The sequence below is a fragment of the Passer domesticus genome, chromosome 1, assembly GCF_036417665.1.
Source record: "Passer domesticus isolate bPasDom1 chromosome 1, bPasDom1.hap1, whole genome shotgun sequence".
Lineage (NCBI taxonomy): Eukaryota > Metazoa > Chordata > Aves > Passeriformes > Passeridae > Passer > Passer domesticus.
The window spans coordinates 17,050,984-17,068,968 of NC_087474.1; the positions used below are offsets into that span (position 1 = coordinate 17,050,984).

General features: G+C 37.4%; 1 long non-coding RNA gene across 1 annotated transcript; it reads right to left on the reverse strand.

Moving 5' to 3' along the window:
* Positions 1-13,300: 13,300 nt before the first annotated feature.
* On the reverse strand, positions 13,301-16,728 carry LOC135287152 (uncharacterized). The gene is made up of 3 exons (XR_010350996.1): positions 16,598-16,728; positions 14,971-15,124; positions 13,301-14,211 (listed from the first exon to the last, which is right to left on the reverse strand). It is a non-coding gene; the product is annotated as an uncharacterized LOC135287152 (long non-coding RNA).
* Between the last annotated feature and the right edge of the window lie 1,257 nt (positions 16,729-17,985).

Here is a 17,985-nt window from a genome sequence, read left to right on the forward strand (position 1 = left end):
AAAACTTGAAATTTTATTTTTAAAGTTCTTTAAGATTTTTTGTTTGGAGTAATTCTTTTTAAAGTTCATATTTTTACCAAGCAATGCAAATAATATCCCGAATTTTCCTTAGCAAGCAAAGCAATTGTTGTCCGAGTCTCCTCTTTTGTGTTAATATTTTAAATGGTTTCAGGAGTTAGTTAATATTCTGGTATTACTATAAAGATCTGTGCCAGCTCTGAAAGCTTTTCTATAATTTTAAAAGAAATATGTGGCAGTAAAATCTAGACAGCCATAAGACAATATATTCAAATGTTTTCAATAGCTTTGAAACCAACAAGAAAAAAAGAGTAGCTGTCCCAATAAGCTTCAGTTGCATAAGAAGTCTTTTCCATAATGGACGTGGCAAGATTTAAACAAAGGACACGCATAATAAAAATGTAAATGAGTTTGCTTTACTAAAACTATAACTTTAAAGTCTTTTGTTGCATGTTATCCTGGAACCTTCTTACAAGGTAATCACTGTTTGCATAGAGATTTAAACCGTAGTCTTCAATAGCATTAAACCCCTGCACGGTCTATGTGTGACAGGCATGCAAAGCCATGTTAATGTTCAGAATATGAATTGCCTCTGGGTGGCTCCGACACCAAGTGGAAAACCAACTGTGTTGATATCAGGAGGCCTGATGGACTCCATGCGGCTCCCAGCCTGAAAACTTCACCGCCTTGACATGTGATGTGCTCCTCATGACACTGGCAGCACTGTCACTGGGAAATGACACAAAGGCAACAAGCCCCCCTCCTTGGCCATGCACTTTGCAACCCCCTGGTGCTGCCTGTCCGCAGTCCCTCCTGCCTGCCTAGTTACGGACAGCGCTGGGGAAACTCGGGGGGAAGTGTGGGTGGATGGGCCCCAGCTGCCTTCCTGGACACAGCCTCCATAATAAATTGACCTGAATGATGAGGGCACACAAACAGTATGATATGCATTATTCCTGTCAATAAAATGTCCCCATGTGTTATGGGCTTTGTATATAATGTACTGCAGCCTTTCTTCTAGCGGGGACCTATTTAGAGTCTTGACTTTTTTTTTTCTATTCATATTATGACTCTGTAATAGAATTCAGAAATTATATGATACTGTGATGTATAATATTACACCAGTGCAGCATATTTAAATCCCTGATTCCTTCCTTATAAATTCAAGACATCACAATCTTTCAGGTTGTCTTTGAAGACAATGACCATGCAAAAAAAAAAAAAAAAGCTTGAAAAAGATAATGAGTCTTTTAAATTGCACAATGAGACCTCTCAACTTGAAAATGCTCTGAAACATGCTGAAAAAGAAAAATAGTTATTAGGTAAAATTTTAAACTGGTATCAGATCAAGATGATTAGTTTAAAAGCGTATAAGAAATGTCACTAAAGTTGGAATTGTTTGCCCTTCAGAACTTGTTTCTGGACTGTTGCTTTTTTCTGGTATCAGTTGCTAATTTTGTATGTATTTGTAGCGAAATTCATACATACTTATTCTAATTCTAATGCATATATTTACATATTTTTAGATTATGACAAAGGAATATTTCCTGTGGCTTTTGAGACTTCTAATATTGCCTAGCAGTGTGACTAGACTGCTTATTTTGTGACAGACATATACTGTAAAGTTACTGATACAGAAAAGTGCCATGTGTAGACAGTTATGTTTTTAAATTATGGTCTACTATTTTATCTTTAAAATATTAAAATCTACTCCCTCCCTAGAGTAGTTCTTGAGCTTCTGCAAAATATACATTTCCTTCATATAATTAGTTTTGTGTTTCTGGTAAAGTTTATAACTGAGAATCAGTTTCTCTCAAATAAGCTAGCACTACTTTTGATACCTGTGCTTTATTATAGTTTTAAAAGAAGGTGTTTTTCCAGATGCAGTGTACAGTCCTTACCTGCAGGATACTTCTCATATATTGCCAGAGTGAAACATTTAATGGAGGACTGGAACCTATGGCAACAGAATCAAATTTGGCTGTTTAGCTTTGTTATTTCCCTGTAGGTTGGACTCAGCATCACCTCCAACAGTGGTGAGATTGATTTGATACAGCCAGCACTCCTCATTCCTGTTTATCATCTGATCCCATGGAGACTCTTATCTTGTGGTAGTTTTATATGAGACATAAAGAAGCACCTGCTAAAACGCTTTGTACTGGGTGTGAGGAGCAGCCAGGGTGTGCAGAACCAGTATTAATGGAAAGCTGTGGGCACTCAGTCACACTTGAACTTCTCCATATCTGCGTGCCCAGGCAGCAGAGCAGCAGGGAGGAGGCTGTGAATGTCAAGGGCAGCAGGGAAGGTCACAGCTCTGCCAGGACCCCCATCCCAGGGCACTCTGCTGGCTCGGGACACTGACCTGAAGCAAACATTTTGAATACATCAATGTAGGCACGTGATTTCAGGGGTTTCCTCTTTCCCCTCTTGTTTTCAGATGAGCAAGTTCAAACAATGCAATTAAAAATGGAAAGAGATGAGCAAGTGCTTCAAAGGGTTTGAAGTAAATTTAACTTCTGTAAGTGACACTCTTGGCAGAACAGTAACAATCCAGGAGTGTAGGCAGTGTATAGTCCAAATGACTTTAACTTATGTTACATTTTGGGTCATGGTACTCATTGTAGAGTAATAATGAATTGGTATTCCTTGAATGAAAATTACTTTAAAAAACTGAATATTCTGAACCTCAATAAGCTACAGTAAAAGGATTGAACACTTTAATTTCAAAAGTAACACAATCAGTAAGGTTTTGAAGGCAACGAAAGAAGATTTGTGTAGGTGAATAGCTAGAAACTTCAAAAAAGAAAATTTATAGTTTTTGTAACCTATTACTTGTTAAATATTCCTCTATTCCAGAGCTGTTGGTATATCTCAATTATTATTTATATGCTATCTGAGCAAAACGCTCTCTGAACAAGGTGTAAAAGCCAACTTTTAAAGAAAACTTACAATGCCAATATTTATTAATTAACAATTCATCTCAGTAAAAGGTTGACAACACTCAGTGGTTTCCTGGTATAGCATCGATATATCTACCCAGGAGACTGCCTTTCTTATGACAGTTCTCAAAGGACTCTTTTGTACAGGGTATAGTTCTCATTCTGAAAATTAGGAAATAAACACTAGAAATTAAGACTTCTTTCTTTAACAAACATTCCTTCTGTGACACATTTCCAAAATGTTTTGTAGATTATTCACTTCTCTGTGATGAAACATGAGGGAAATAGTGGTACTTCTATATTTGAAATCCACTATTACTAAATTCTCATGCAAATTCATATTTTTAAAGTATAGATACATTTTTGTGGTGACTGAGGCACTGGATTTCTAAAATCTTCCCTTTTGTTGCCTTTTGTTGTACCTTGGATGAATATCCCTGTGACCACATTTCCCACTCCTAAAATAGTGATACCTCTTTAAAGGAGCATTGAAGAGGTAAATTCATTAGCATTTTGTACATGAAATACAAAATCAAAATTGGAATAGTAATTGGTTGATCTAATACACTAGTCTGTCGAAGGAGGAATGTGTCTTCTGTTAGCTCTTTCCTTCTTTCTGTGGCAGTGCTCAGAAATCCTGCTTAGGTTTGGAGACCATGCTCAAAAGAAAAGGCCACTCATCTGTTCCTATACCAAATGTTCCTTCTTAGTTCATTTGTAAAGTTCAAAGAGTACTTTTAAAGTACATTCTTTCACCCTTTCACTCACAGGAAATTTTTCCTGAAACTTACTCTCTATTTCTTTCCCTTCCCTTCATCTCCATACAATGGAGGGCGTTTTCTAATATTTAGTATCTTCCTAGAGATGCCAGCTCAGTCTGTGGTTTTGAGCAGCAGCACAGGTACTCTGTTCTGTGGGCCACTCATGTGATCTGCAAGCACAAATCTGTGTAAATTTGGACCACACACCTTCCTCCCTATTGCCTGTACAGGTGGCCCTTCAGAGTCCAGGCACAGCCTGCCAGGGTAGGTGAAGTGCTGTGAGAAATCTTTGGGGCAGTCCTCATAATTCTGATAATGAATTTAGTTGTGTTTCAAGTCTCAAAAGAAAAACTACAATTCTTAAAGATTAACTACATATCCTTTGAATTATATCCTCCAGATAGCCAGACTGTGCATAAATTCTTCTTTGGTGAAAAAGTTGATTTTAAAAAAGGGGAGCTGGGCATGAAGGCACACACTGCTGCAGTACCCATCAGCTGGACATTTTATTCCAGAAAGAGAATTCACAGAATTGATACAGTATACCCAGTATAAGGAAAGATAACACTTAAAAATGAGATTCAAAGCAGACACAGCTGATCTTAAGTGGCAATGAAACCTGTTGGAAGCACTTGGAGTAGCTAGAAATTACTGATTGATTTCTCACAGTTGGGACTTGGAGTCTTGGTCTTCCCCCTGTGCCCAGGCAGCCAAGGTGGGCACTGAGAGCATTGCCTCCCTCATTTCTGTCATCATAAGAGATGGAAAGGCCTGAGTTTCTCACAGGGCTGGAGCATTTGTCCAGGCCTCTGATCATTGGACTTGAGGACCTTTGAACTTGTAGCTCCATATGCCAATGAATTAACTCCAGTTTGCTGCTCTTCAAAGGGGGACACAGGGAGAGCAAGCACAGAAGAGCCATAATCTCCCTGGGATGCATGTTAGGGTACTTGGGATAAAAGGAGACACTTTTCTGTAGATCTGGATTTTCTTTCTTTGTGTTTTTGCTGAGTATTTTTGCTTGGGTTGAGTTGCAGTGTGGGGGAAGGGGGCGTATTTTGTATATTGTTTTCTTGTAATTCATAGTCTAACGTAAAATGCATAAATAATCTATGGATCCAAAACACAGGGCTGTCCCTTTCTCATGCAGTCACAGCTTTGGTATGTCGTCAGCCTCATGCATGACTATTCTGTATCTAGTCTCATGAATTTCATATTCTTTGTGTCCAATGGCACAGCTTGAACAGAACTGGTGGCTTATTCTCATCATAGAGGGGTACTTAGGCTACTTTTCCATGACTTGGGATATTGTAATCAAGCCCCATAAAACTCACAGCGGCATACAATGTCGGCTGCCCTGATTTGTGGCTGAGCATTCTAGCTTCTAGGTTACTATGCTGAAGGGGAGCATTTCTCCGTTTTTATGGAAGAAAATGAATGTCAGTGTTGTACTCAACATTGTCTGGTTTTAAATATGTTCAAAATGCAAATTCAGTAAGTAACAAACTGCTCCTGGTGACACTGGGCAATATAGATGTTTAACTTGTGAGTCCCCAGTGACAGTGGCTTTGACAGACAGCTCCAGCCCAGCAGAACCGAGGAAGCTTTGCCATGCAGTGTAACTGTTTAAAGGAGGTTGATTCTGGAACTTCTAAAGAATTCATAAAGAATTTTGTGTAAATTGCTCTTGAGGCACAATCCTTTGTCCTGGGTGAGAAGAGATGTGTAATTTGCCTGACAATGTTTGTCTCACAGGGACGTGTTGGAGCTTGCTGCAGATGATACAGACATCTGCTGATCTTTCTACCATGTACAACACTACAGTGGAATTGCTCCTGCAGCTCCAAACTGCCACTGCTGTCTGGCTGGAACAGGTTTCCACAAATACCCACTTTTCTGAGGGTTTAGGTCACTGAAGTCTCTGTTTCTTTTTATTTCATAATTTTCCTGCCTCCTGTGACATCACACTTTGCTTTATACACGTGATTCCTGTGGCATTATTAAACTCCAATAAAATATGTAGCACTAAGTTAAGACATCTATGTGTTAGCAGTTATCACACAAATGTTTGTTTGTGTGTCAGGGTTTAAACCCAGGGAGAAGCTGAGTGCCTGTAGTCTGTTTATCGGGGAGACTGGCCTTTGAAAGGGTTTTTAGAAATTTGTGTCCGTTTGTAATATGAAATCCAAAACTACATCTGACATGTATGTGTTTTAGTTGATTGAAATTCAAGTCAGAACTTGAAAATGAAAGACCATCAGCTAAAAATCTGGTAAGATACTGGTGTATATATTTTTGTTTGAAATCATCATTTACTATTGCAAGTCTTAAAAAATATGCCAAAGTCTTGTGATATCCCATAGATTCAATAAATTTATTTTAAAAGTAGGAAAGCTATATTACATGTGAAAAAAGACAACAAAAATACTTTACAGTTTTATTTTGTTCTTACCATCTTGAAAAGAACAGAGGTAAACGTGACTAAAAATATTTCTTTTTTTTAAACTCTACTATTTTGATATAGGAGGATTTGGAAAATATTTAATAAACACAACATTATTTGAAAAGATTTGTGGCTGCTGTTTGCAAATGTCGTAGGCAATGATACAGAGTTTTGTCTTAAAATATTTTTGTATTCTGCATTAGTCTCATAAGAACACTGCCTTTTATTTTCTTTTTACATGATCCAGGAACTTTCCAGACGGCTGGTCCTTTATTTTGCCATTTGACTTTTTTTTCTCCCCAGCCTGATTTCGTACTGGCTTTCACACTGATCACTGCTAGTACGTCTTTGTTACAGTAAACTGACTGGGTTTATTATAATAAAAAATAAAACACAGCTTGACTTGCAATCTAAATGTGCTGGAAAAGAATATGATACTGTTTAGAAGAGAAAAGGTTGTGAATAGAAAAACAGTACCACTTCAGTTATTTAAACATTTGCTTTTCTGCAGCTTGTCAAACTTTGTGCCAAGTCATAGCTGCTTTACTTTGTTTTGTTAATCTCAGCACCATGTGTCTTGGGCTTTTTTAATAGAGGACCAATCCTACAGTACTTACTCAGTTTTCAGTTTCAGTGAGTCTGGGTAAGTACTGTAGGACTGCATTTTTTGTTAAATTAAGGGGAAAAAAACCAAAGTATATTGTTGTAGATTAGATGTTTCAAAAGTTTGTGAAGGTTAAAAAATCCTACAAAGTAAGCTGCATATTAAATAAATTCTTGTATGAACCTTCATAATGAAAATACTTTATAATTCTCATAACATTTTAAGAAAATTTCTTTGAAGGTGTAAGCAGGACTGCATTAAATAAGAAATAATAAATAAAATATTTTAAAACTTGTTTGTCTAAAGTCAGGCCAGAGTATAGACTTTGCTTTTTCAGGGAAAATCTTTTGTGATAAGAATCTGCCAGATAGAATCCTAGTTAGTTCTAAAAATTACAGTCTGATATTTACCAAAAGCATTTGAAAGTGTAAGATGCTGTAACTGAGTGTTGATTTACCTTCATCATCTGTTTCTGAAGTGATATCTAACATGAAAACAGCTCAGACACATTTCAGGATCATCTCTGAGGCACCTAGAAAAATAATTTTAAGTCACAAATTGAGTTGTGATAATTCTAGAAATCCCAGTGGGACCTTTAACATCAAAGCTTAAGCAGTTAGGTTTGATGGAATCAAGATATTAGGAAGCGTTTATTAATTGAGGAGAAAAATTCTCATAATAAAAATGGTTTTTAAAATACATACTTGTTATTAGGTACCTCCACTTCTAGTTTATTATTAATTCAGAGTTAATTCAAAATTTTATCTAAAAATGCTTCTTTGAAGGGGCTGTTCTTGGGTGAATTGGGCAATCCTCTCTCTGCTGAGGTGTAGTAATGGTCTGAGTGCATGGGGGTCCAGCCTTTGCAAAGGCACTTGAGTGAGCTTTGGTCTCACTCTTTTCTCTCCTCCTAATTCTAAAATCAAGCACACAGTTGTCAAATATCTAGGGCATATTTTGGAGTCTGCTCTTGAGGTCCCAAAACATGGAGAGTGTTCTTGAGGTCCTAAAACATGGAGGTATTTTTATCATCTCTCAGTGACAGTGAGAGGTGATAAAGATACCTTGGCTGATTACAACCCCTGATCGTATTTAGCATTAAATTTTTGGGACCTTATATTGTCATTGATATTATCAAACAGGTCAGTATCAAGCACAAAAGAAATACAGCAGTAATGCAGCCAAATCAAGTAAGTTTGAGCAGTGATGTGCAGAGTGGATGGGAAATATTATTGAGCAGGGAATGCTACTCCTCTGGAAAACAGCAAGGAAGGAGAAGACTCAGTGAGAACTTAAAAGCTTTGCTCTCTGGGGCTTCTTGTTGGTACTCTGAGTGCATACAAACGTGTAAATGAAAGATGGACAAGCACAGGAATAAAAACATTCTCAGTGGACACCGTGCTCATGAAGGATGAAGTTGGAACGTAAAAATTAATATGTCAGTAAAACTGAATCTGAAAATATAAATCCTGGAATGTGTGATTGGAATAAAGCCCTTGTGCTCTCAAAAGATCTTCTCTAAGTTTTAGCAAGTTCTTAAAGCAATTTCATCAAGATTATTACATAAATGTAATGTTTTCTGTATTACTATACAATTCTGCATACTTTTTACTTTATTTTAATAAATAAACATGTTGGTGATAGAAAATGACATTTTCTAATGGCTTTAATCCTGGAAAATGCAACAGTGTCAGATTAACATTTAAAAACTAACAATTATGAAACAGAATCAGGAACAAAGTACTGAATATTCAATCAATAGTAAAATCCTGGAAAAATCCTATGGGGAAAAATATCAATTGATTACTTGTTCTCCTTTCATTTTCCTTAATGATTCTATCAATATTCTCTTTCATTTAATTGCCTATAGACAATATTGTTAGTTTCCCATCATCTGAGTAGTACAAATTCATGAGCAGTGCTGAGCACTCCACAGAAATATCTGGCTTTGTTACAACTCAGTACAAGCCAGGAGCTGCTGTCACTTTCTGTTGTTGTTGACAGTCCCAGCTCATATTCAGCAACATTTTCAAAGAAAAAGAGTGCATATTTTCCCTCTAGTTATTATGAGTCCCCAGATGGTGAACTGAAAAACAGTTTTCCACTGGCACAGATCAAAGTGCTAATACAATTAGTTTTACATCTGAAAAAAAGTCCTACACCTCTTGAATACCCTTATTCACAGATTAATTCTTTGTTACTCATTTTAATATAATTTTCAGATAAACCATAATGCTGATTAATATTACACTTTTTGCAAAGGTTTCTGGCCATAGTTTTGTTCATATTTCTTAGTGGTTTCTTTGAGCAGCAGAGGGAGAAGAGAGAAGACGACAACAGAAAAGTGCAAAGTGTCCTGAGTGTGTCACAGAAAGAAGAATGCCATTAACTTTAATTCATAAGGAAAATACAGATTTTATTACTTAATATTGCAAAGTGTTGTGCCTATGTTATGCTTCTATTTAATGTCTTAGTCTAGTTTTTCTTTTTCCACAAGTTTCTCTTAAGCCTGTGTTGGCGTTTTATAAGTATATATGAGTATTATGTAAGTAATTAAATTCTTTCCTTACATCAAAAAAACCCACAGTCTACTTTCTTAACAACTATTCTTTTTTAAACAGCCTTTTTTCCTATTTAATCTAAATGGAGTTGAGCAACATCACTACTGGACTAGGTCCTTACCTTCTGCCTGTTTGAGCATGTACTCCCTGACCCTTGCCCTTCAATCTGGAGAGGAGAGCATGGCAGACCACAGGGTGGTGGTCATGATATTTAACAGCTGCAGTTTTTGGGTGAGTGCCACTCTGGGGCTGTTTGTCTGAAATCAGTCCAACTTACAAGGTAGAAGTCTGAAGGAAGAAATCCCTTTATTACCACTGTACATCACAGATAGCTAAAAATACTGGAAAATACTAAATAGTCCTCAAATCCTAGTTTTTCCATAGGAAAAAATGCTTTACCAAAAATACACAACTACATGAATCACAGTGCCAGAAATCCAGGATGGCTGCTGTTTGCCATTTCAATGATATATTTCACAACCTAAAGCAGCACAAATCCTGCCTTAATGCCATGGCACTGCAGAAGAGCAGCAGCTCACTGAGCTGTGGTAGTGCCTTCACACTGAAGGTTTTCAGAAAAGGTACTCCAGCACTGAACAGGCTTTTCTTTCTGAAGCTCAAGCTGAGAATCATATTTTTTTTCCTCGTGTGAAAAATATCTCCTCTACTTCATTGAGATTAGCTGAGTAGGATGTGATCCTGTAGGGACCATGGAGAAAGAAACAGGATTTAAAGCTGCTAGGGCATTTGGATACAGCTGGCATTTGAGCAGGTAACCACCAGAAAAATCCCTGTGTGGGCACTACGTGGTGCCAGGAGGCTCCTGAGGAATTACTGATACCTGTCAGGAGGTCCTGAAGTTCCTCTGTGTTTTTACACCCGATGTGAGGTGTGGTTCCTTACTCTTGCACCTCACATGTTCCAGCCTTCAAGGCACAATAATAGACATGAATATATACAGCTGAAGGAAATCTGACAAACAAATGTGTATATATAAAGTGATCTTACTGTGTTGTGGCTGTCAGTTCTCAGGATATTAGGGATTCATTGAACTATCTTGAAAATAAAGATTACTGCAAACCATTAAATGTTACTGGAATATAGAAGAATCTGCAAACAAAGTATACATGACTACATAAACAATTTTTAAGGTGGCTTTAATGTTTAGTATAATTTTCAAAAGCCTGCAGTAATTTATCCCTGAAACACTTCAAAATATGCCCACAAAACAATTCATTCAGGAAATTCATTTGTCCTCTATTATATTCTAGTTTCATTTTAAATGGCATGGGAGGCAATCCCAGCAGCAATGGTCTAGATGGTTTTATAATCAAATTATATGTCTGTGAGTTATTCTTGACATTTAGGGATTAAATCTCCAGTTATGCTTTCCTTTTTTCATGCTGAATAACCAAAACACTTTCTTGATTTAGTGGGAGAAAATGTGGTCTGCTTTATGTAAGTCATCTTCCCTTTCCAAATCCTTACTCATGTAAGTCCTTCTGAACACTTCCCAACTTCTGAATACTTCAAGTAAAGAACATGTGGAGAAATAAGGAAAAAAAATTACCATTTAAATAGCATTAAAAGGTTTTCCTTCAAAAAATGCTATTTCTTCCTTCATAAGAATTATGGATCTGTAACAATTTTCATTAATTATTTGACCTATTTAAAGATTCACTCTTCTATGAGTGATCATAAACAAATAAAAATATGATTTGTCATCTATCCATACTTCTACACCCTGTCATTTACCAAAGGTTTGGGTACAGTGAAATTGCTTGGATTTCTCTTCTGCTATGAATTATATTTTAATCATTTTAGAAAGTATTTGCCTGGAAAATGTGTGTATATATATATATATATATGTACATATGTATGTGTGTGTGTGTGTGCATAGATATATTTGTGGACTTTTTCTAACTGTTTCAGAATAGTCTCATTATATCAGAATAAAAGTAGTGAACCATTATAAAAACCAAAGATGTTTAAACTGTTTGTATTATCCTTAAATTTACATTGAATTTGTATTTCACAATGCCTTTATTTGAGTAAGGGGTCATTAATATCCCCAATCTTCAAATAATAGGAAAAAAAACAACTAAGGCAATGCTTAGAAGTTGATATCTAAATCAATGTGTTAATCAGCCTTTTTGAGGCTGGATTTCCTTCAATAGCTATTTGACAAATCCCATTAATTATAGTTAGATTTGGAAATCTATGGCATGTGGTGAGAACAAGCCATATGCTGAGATAAACTGAACTACAGCACATCTAGGTTAGCTGAAGTATGTGTGATCTTGGAAAGTGGTACTTGATTGTATTAAAACAAAAAGGTTGTATACTGTTATTAATTACCTATTTGTTACTTAGACCAGTGGTTCAAAATATTATAGCCACAGAGGAATACCCATAATTGAAAAACTGATTCATGTTCTCATTTGATGGAATCTGTATCAAGTACTGCATTGACACTTACCCAGATTTCTGCTTGCCCTAATGCTGTAGTCTTAGAGTAAAATCTCAGCAGAAACAACAAAAAATTTCAATCTCAGTAGAAACAACACAAAGTTTTGACAAAAAATTGGCCTCTAAAATCTTTTTTGGTTCTTTTAAGGACCGGTCTTCAGATGATCGCTTTGATCCTAGTGCAACTTGATAAAATAAGAATTGCAGGTCTTCCAGTTCTCTGTCAGGTATCATTTTTGTGCTTGCAGATGCTCTTTTTAGAGCTGTAGGGTTTTGTACAGATCCTGAACAGCACTGCAGTGACCCTGCCAGAGGGAAGATCGCTCCTCATCCTCCAAGCACCCTCCTAAAAAGTGCAAAGCATAATTATTCCCTGCAGGCTCTTGGCAAGAGGAAGAAGATGTGGTGCAGGGGACGCGGGGTGTGCCCAGCCATTCCCTGCCCGCAGCCCTGGGCACGGAGCCCTCGGGCAGGGAGACTTGGACACACAGCGTGCTTTAATGGGTAAAACACTCAATGGCAGGGGGAGGTTTTGCTCTCTGGTTTGGGGGTTTTAATTTTTGAAGAAAGCACACAACAGCACATTCAATAAGATTCAACTACTTTTCAGTTACTATTCAATTACTTTTAAGTACACATACTGTGTTAGCTGATCTTTTACACTGTGTTTGTACTGCTGCAGGTTTGGTTGTGTAATTTATTTTTTTTTCTGATAGATAGAGCAGGAGACACCTGCATTCACTTCTATACATTTTTATGTGTCTAGATAGGGATTATATTTACACTGGAAAATCCATTTTGGTATAGATTAAGATATTTTTGAAAATAATAGGATATCTGTTTATCCTCTGTTGCAGTGGTAACTGATGGCTGCATAATGCACTGTTGATAAGAAGGGAATATAAGCAGTAAGAAATAATGTTTATTACAGCCCCAGGAGACTAAAGATGGAAACATAAACTGGATCATTCTAGTTAGTCCCACCAAAGGGGAGACTTTTCTTAGTGAGTGGTTTTCATTAGAGCAATAGTTCATATCCAAACAACATCATGATGGGAAGGGTGTAAGAGTAGAACAGACATAATGTCACAACTAATGAAATTGCCACATTTCTCCCAAAATCTGTTTCATAACCTCGTGTCATATTTATTGTTCAATTTATTGCTTCCATTCTGTCTTCTAACTTCCTTAAATTCAACCCTCAACTCCTGATGTTTAGTACATACTGAATGGTTTCCTTCCTCAGTATTTATGTTCTTCAAGGTTGTCCCCTAGTTATCATAAAACCTTAGAATGATACAATAAGTAATGGAACATAATATTTATTATTATTGAAATCTTGTCATAATACTCTTGAGGCTCATAGTTGGGTACAAGTTTGCCAAATCTTTCTGAAGTTAAGTAGACTAAAATAAGTGAATTTGAATTGCAAGTAGTGGAAACTGTAACTACTTCCAAAAAAGGGAACATTAACCTATAAATGTTCTCTTTGGGGTTATGTTGTTTTGGTTTGGTTTGGTTTGGTTTTTTTGGTGGTTTTTTTTGTTTGGTTGGTTTTTTGTTTTGATTTGTTTTGGTTTTTTTTGTAGTTGTATTTTCAGTACTCTAGAAAGAGGAAAAAATATTCCTGAAAACAGATGATTTTCAGTAGGTCACTGCATCTGATATTTATGACACTTTTCTGCATTAGGCATACAGGGAAATCCTATCTCTGAACTTGTCTATAAAGCCATGGTATCTTCTTCCCTCTCCGGCCTTTCCGGCTGTTCAGCCAAAAGGGTTTCATTTTAGAACACTTCAGGTTATTAGAAGTCTTACCGAGGAGGAAATCTAGTATTTTTGAAATGCAGTAATAATATGCAGTAAAAATGCAGTAATGATATTTCTGAAACATAACTATGAGTTGCTTTTTGTGCTGAGTCAAGCAGCATATGTTGTTTTTCAAACTTGCACCTTTCAAGATGAAAATTAGTTTGGAAGGAGGGGGAGATGTTGCCTAAAGCCAATGGTTACCAATGACCTTTTCTACCCAAAAAGTTCCAGCTCCAGTGTCTGAATGGATGAAAAGCTTAGCAAACATGAAAAGCTTTAGTTATTAGATTCTGGCCATGCATATTTTGTCAAAAATGAATTTCATGTTTGATTATATATCTGAAATACATGAAAGGTTTTCCCTGAAATATTAGAATTGCCATGCTAATACAGAATATCCTAACCGCTGCTAGAAGACCTCAATTTCCTTACTTAAGTTTTGGAATCTGTTGAATGGATTCATGTTTTGGTTTCCAGGCAGCAAGGTTTAGATCGAGGTTCAGTTCTTTTTCATTGCCTGAGGTGCTGAGGTGCTGTCACCATGCTGAAACACCATCCAAGTGATTGCTTCCTTTGCCAAAGAGGTGGCTAGGGCTCCTCTGTACTGAGTGTGTCAAGCAAGTTTATGTAAGGAAATGCAGTATTTTTGCAAACTGTTCATTTTCAAATAACACCCTCTTGTAATCCCTACTGCATGAAACCTTCTGTAGGGAGAAGAACACATAGTTATGTGCTGGGAACACTTCATTAATGCCCAGAGAAAGGATTTCCTGTAGAACAGATGGCACTTGCAGTGTCAACCAAAGCGCTCATCTGAACCAGCATTGTCTGGAACCAAATGCCCCCAGGCAAGGACCCGACCCAGTTGTGGGGAGGCACCATGCAATCCTGCCAGATGGCCCTGGGCTCAGCAGCCCAAGGAGCACCACATGTGCCAGGGGTGGCTGCTGGGAGCTGAGGCTCACAGTGGAAAACACTCCGTGGGCTTGAGCTTGTGTGTGTCCTACCCTGAGCAGTGTTATGTAAGAAAAACAAAGGCATAAAGCTTAAATCAAAGGTAAGGAAGAAGGCAATCAGAGCCCTTCTCCCAGGTTTGTTGATACACCAGTAGTAGGCAGAAACCTGTTTTGTTAGCTTCAGTCAGCTGCAGGAGAGCCTAAAATTTAGTTCATCATTCTGCAGTAAGTAGAATGAGTGACAGTAATAAATACATTTAGAATGATTCATCCCAAACTTTTGAAAAACAAAAATTTGAATACCCTAATGGTTTTTACCTCGATGTTTAGTGTTTCTTTTCACTTTTATATAAAATCTGAATAAAATCTTACTTAAGCCTGACTAAGGCTTTAAAGCTGAAGGATACAGTTTAAATAGTCAGGACTTCTCAAATCAAGAAATTGGTCAAGGCTCCTTCTGTATTAAGAAGACACTGGAGACACCCTTGAAAAGAGGCAGGAGTCTCACTTGTCTTCAAAAGTTTGTGGCTGCTTTCCACATCTCCAAAGGTATTTGCTCTTCTTTTCAGGGAGGAAAAGTACAGTTTTGAGACTTCAGAGGAGTAAATAGAGCAGGGTAGAAAGAATATCAAAACACAGGAGTGGTTGAAGTGATCTAATGAAAAAAATTATAATTATTTGCAATGAGGAAAATGAGATGGAAAAACATAATGGAGAGAATTTATATTTCTTTAAAACATTTGTACGTTTAAATTTTATGTAACTGCCCTTGGTATTAGTTTTATATTGGAGGTTTTTTTGCTACTTTTTCGCAATAAATATTATAGGAAGAGTAAGTGCAGCTGTCCTTCACTCCTATTGACTGTCATACTGAGCGGGAGTTCAGAAGTGCCACTGCTTCCTCACAGAGCCATCCCAAGGATGGGATCTTCAAACAGTGGGAAGTCTTTAGACATGGCCTTTTCTTCTCTGTAGTGTCCTAGCAGTCAGTGAGGATACCAGTAAGGGCTACAGAAGCCCTATTGTGCTTCTATTTAACATGGGTGGGAATTAAATCTTGTGATTTTGAGCTGCTTTGGACCATTGTCCCATGGCTTGAAGTCCAGCCCATTTTGTGCACATCTACAATAGGCCTGATGCTGCTTTTGCAGACTCTCCTTTTACCCAGCTATGTTGACTCTGAAATCCAAGGTGCTACATCAGTAGGAAATCCCTCTGTTGTAAGGAGAGTTTGACCATGTGGTTGGTTTTGCAGTCATTTTGTAAGAATGAATATTTACAGTGAATTTCATTTGCAGATTTCCTTTCTTTATTTTAAAAGCCCTGATACTGCAATGTATCTGCAATATTATCTGTTCTTTAACTCTGATGTTTACACCTCTGAATGAGCCACATAGCTACCAGCCTGTGTATGTGAGAGAAAGAGGAATGCATCTGCAGCTGAAAAAACAAAACGAGGACCTGATCTGGATAGGGCTAGGGCTTCACACAAAGCATGCCTGAAAACTTGGAAGCTCTGTTCAAACAGGTGGGTGGATGGAGTGTTTGATTTACCAGGTTCATGTCCATGTTCATGAGACCTGTGGAAATGTAACAGGGGAGGGAATGTGTGTTCGTGAGGGGTGTGAAGGAGATAGCTGGGAGAGGACAGAACAAGAACTGCATCTTAGTTTTTTTCAGATTTTTTTTCTGTATAGAATACAATTTTCAGTTGGAAAAGTTATATATATGACACCCTGCAGAGAGACAGTGGAAGTTTGAGGTTGCTGTTCGGTCACTTACAGACTTTTGATACAGTGTGCCTCATCAATGGTGTTCTCTTTTCCCAAATAATAAAAATACTATGTGAAATTAAAACAGGTTTGTGTGCTCATTAAACCTTATTTGTCAGTTTTCACCACTGCAAGGAAGATATAATGACCAGTCTGCAATACAAAGTGAAACTGAAAGTATAATGATCAAGGAGAAAAGAAAATTAGAAAAGGAACACCTTATGAGACAGAAATATATTAAAAAATAGATGGAAGAACTTACTGTCAAGGTGATCTTCTAATTATTACAAGCTAAGTTCAGGTGCCAAGAGGACGGAGCCAGGCTTTTCTAAAACACAGAAAGTTACATCTGAGCATGAGGAAAAACTTCTGTACTGTGGGGCTGGCAGAGCACGGGAACAGGTTGCCCAGGGAGGTTGTGGAGTCTCCTTTATTGGAGATGTTCAAAACCCACCTGGATGCAATCCTGGGCAACCTGTTCTAGGTGAGCCTGCCATAGCTCCAGAGGTTGCTTCCAACCCCAGCCTTCTGTGGGTCTGTTTAGATATATATTTTATATATATTTACATGTGGGCCTCTCTTAAAGTCTTGGGATCTCACAGAACTATGGCATCTTTAACATTTTAATTGCTAAAGTAGTAGCAATCATTTACATAGCAGCTTTATCCCAGGACCCTTCAAAAATCCTCATGCCATTTCTGTGAAATAGGAATCAGCTGCCAGGAAAAGGAGGTGAAGATCTGAAGGCACACACGATGTGTGTGAGTTATATGCCAGGATGCTCCATGGGCACCTGAACACCCAAGCACCCAGACTGGAAATGTGCCCCAGCTCCCTTCTAGTCTGTGTCCCTGGATTTTCCTAGTGCTCCTTGGCACTGGTCTGAGTCAGAGAATACACACAAAACCAAGATTAGGAATGATTCCTGGTCTCCAAGAATGGACATCATTGTGAAAACCAGAGTTAGTTCTGAGTCAGGAGTTCATTTCTTTGTTCTGTTCACATGGCCATACACTTTCTGCAGAGCACTGGTTTTGCCAGGCTGAATTTGTAACAAGAGCTCTTCAATTCTCATCCATTCAAAGCAATGGCAACTTTACTATTGATAGCAGCAACAAGATTGCATTTAATTATCCACAACGCTGTTTTTCTTACAGTTCCCAAAATGTTGCCAGTTAAAATCCTTAGAAACAAAACAAAACAAAAATTTCAACTTCCAACCAGTGACTTAGGTTACAAAATCTTTCAATTCTTAGCAGGATATTGGAAAAATCTAACAACCCCAAAAAGGGAATACTTTTTCCAAAAATAGCCCTGTGTATGAACTAAACTTCCTATTTGTTTTTGCATGGTTGGCAAAGAGAATAATCAGTGTTTTAGTTACTTTCAGATAACATGCATGGTACCTGAGCAGCAAGCTGTAAGACAAGCCTGACGGCTGAAATGAAGAAACTCAAGAAACATAAAGGTCAGGAAAAGCAAATGACAGAAAGATACTGGCCAAAATTTCTAAGCTGTGTTTCTAACACCTTTAAGAAGCCTCTGTGGTGATTTAACTTCTTCTCTTTACACTTTTTCCTGTCTTAGAAAGGAATCTGAGCAAAATAATACAATATAAAAGAGAAAATTCAGATTTTATAAAGCAGGTTT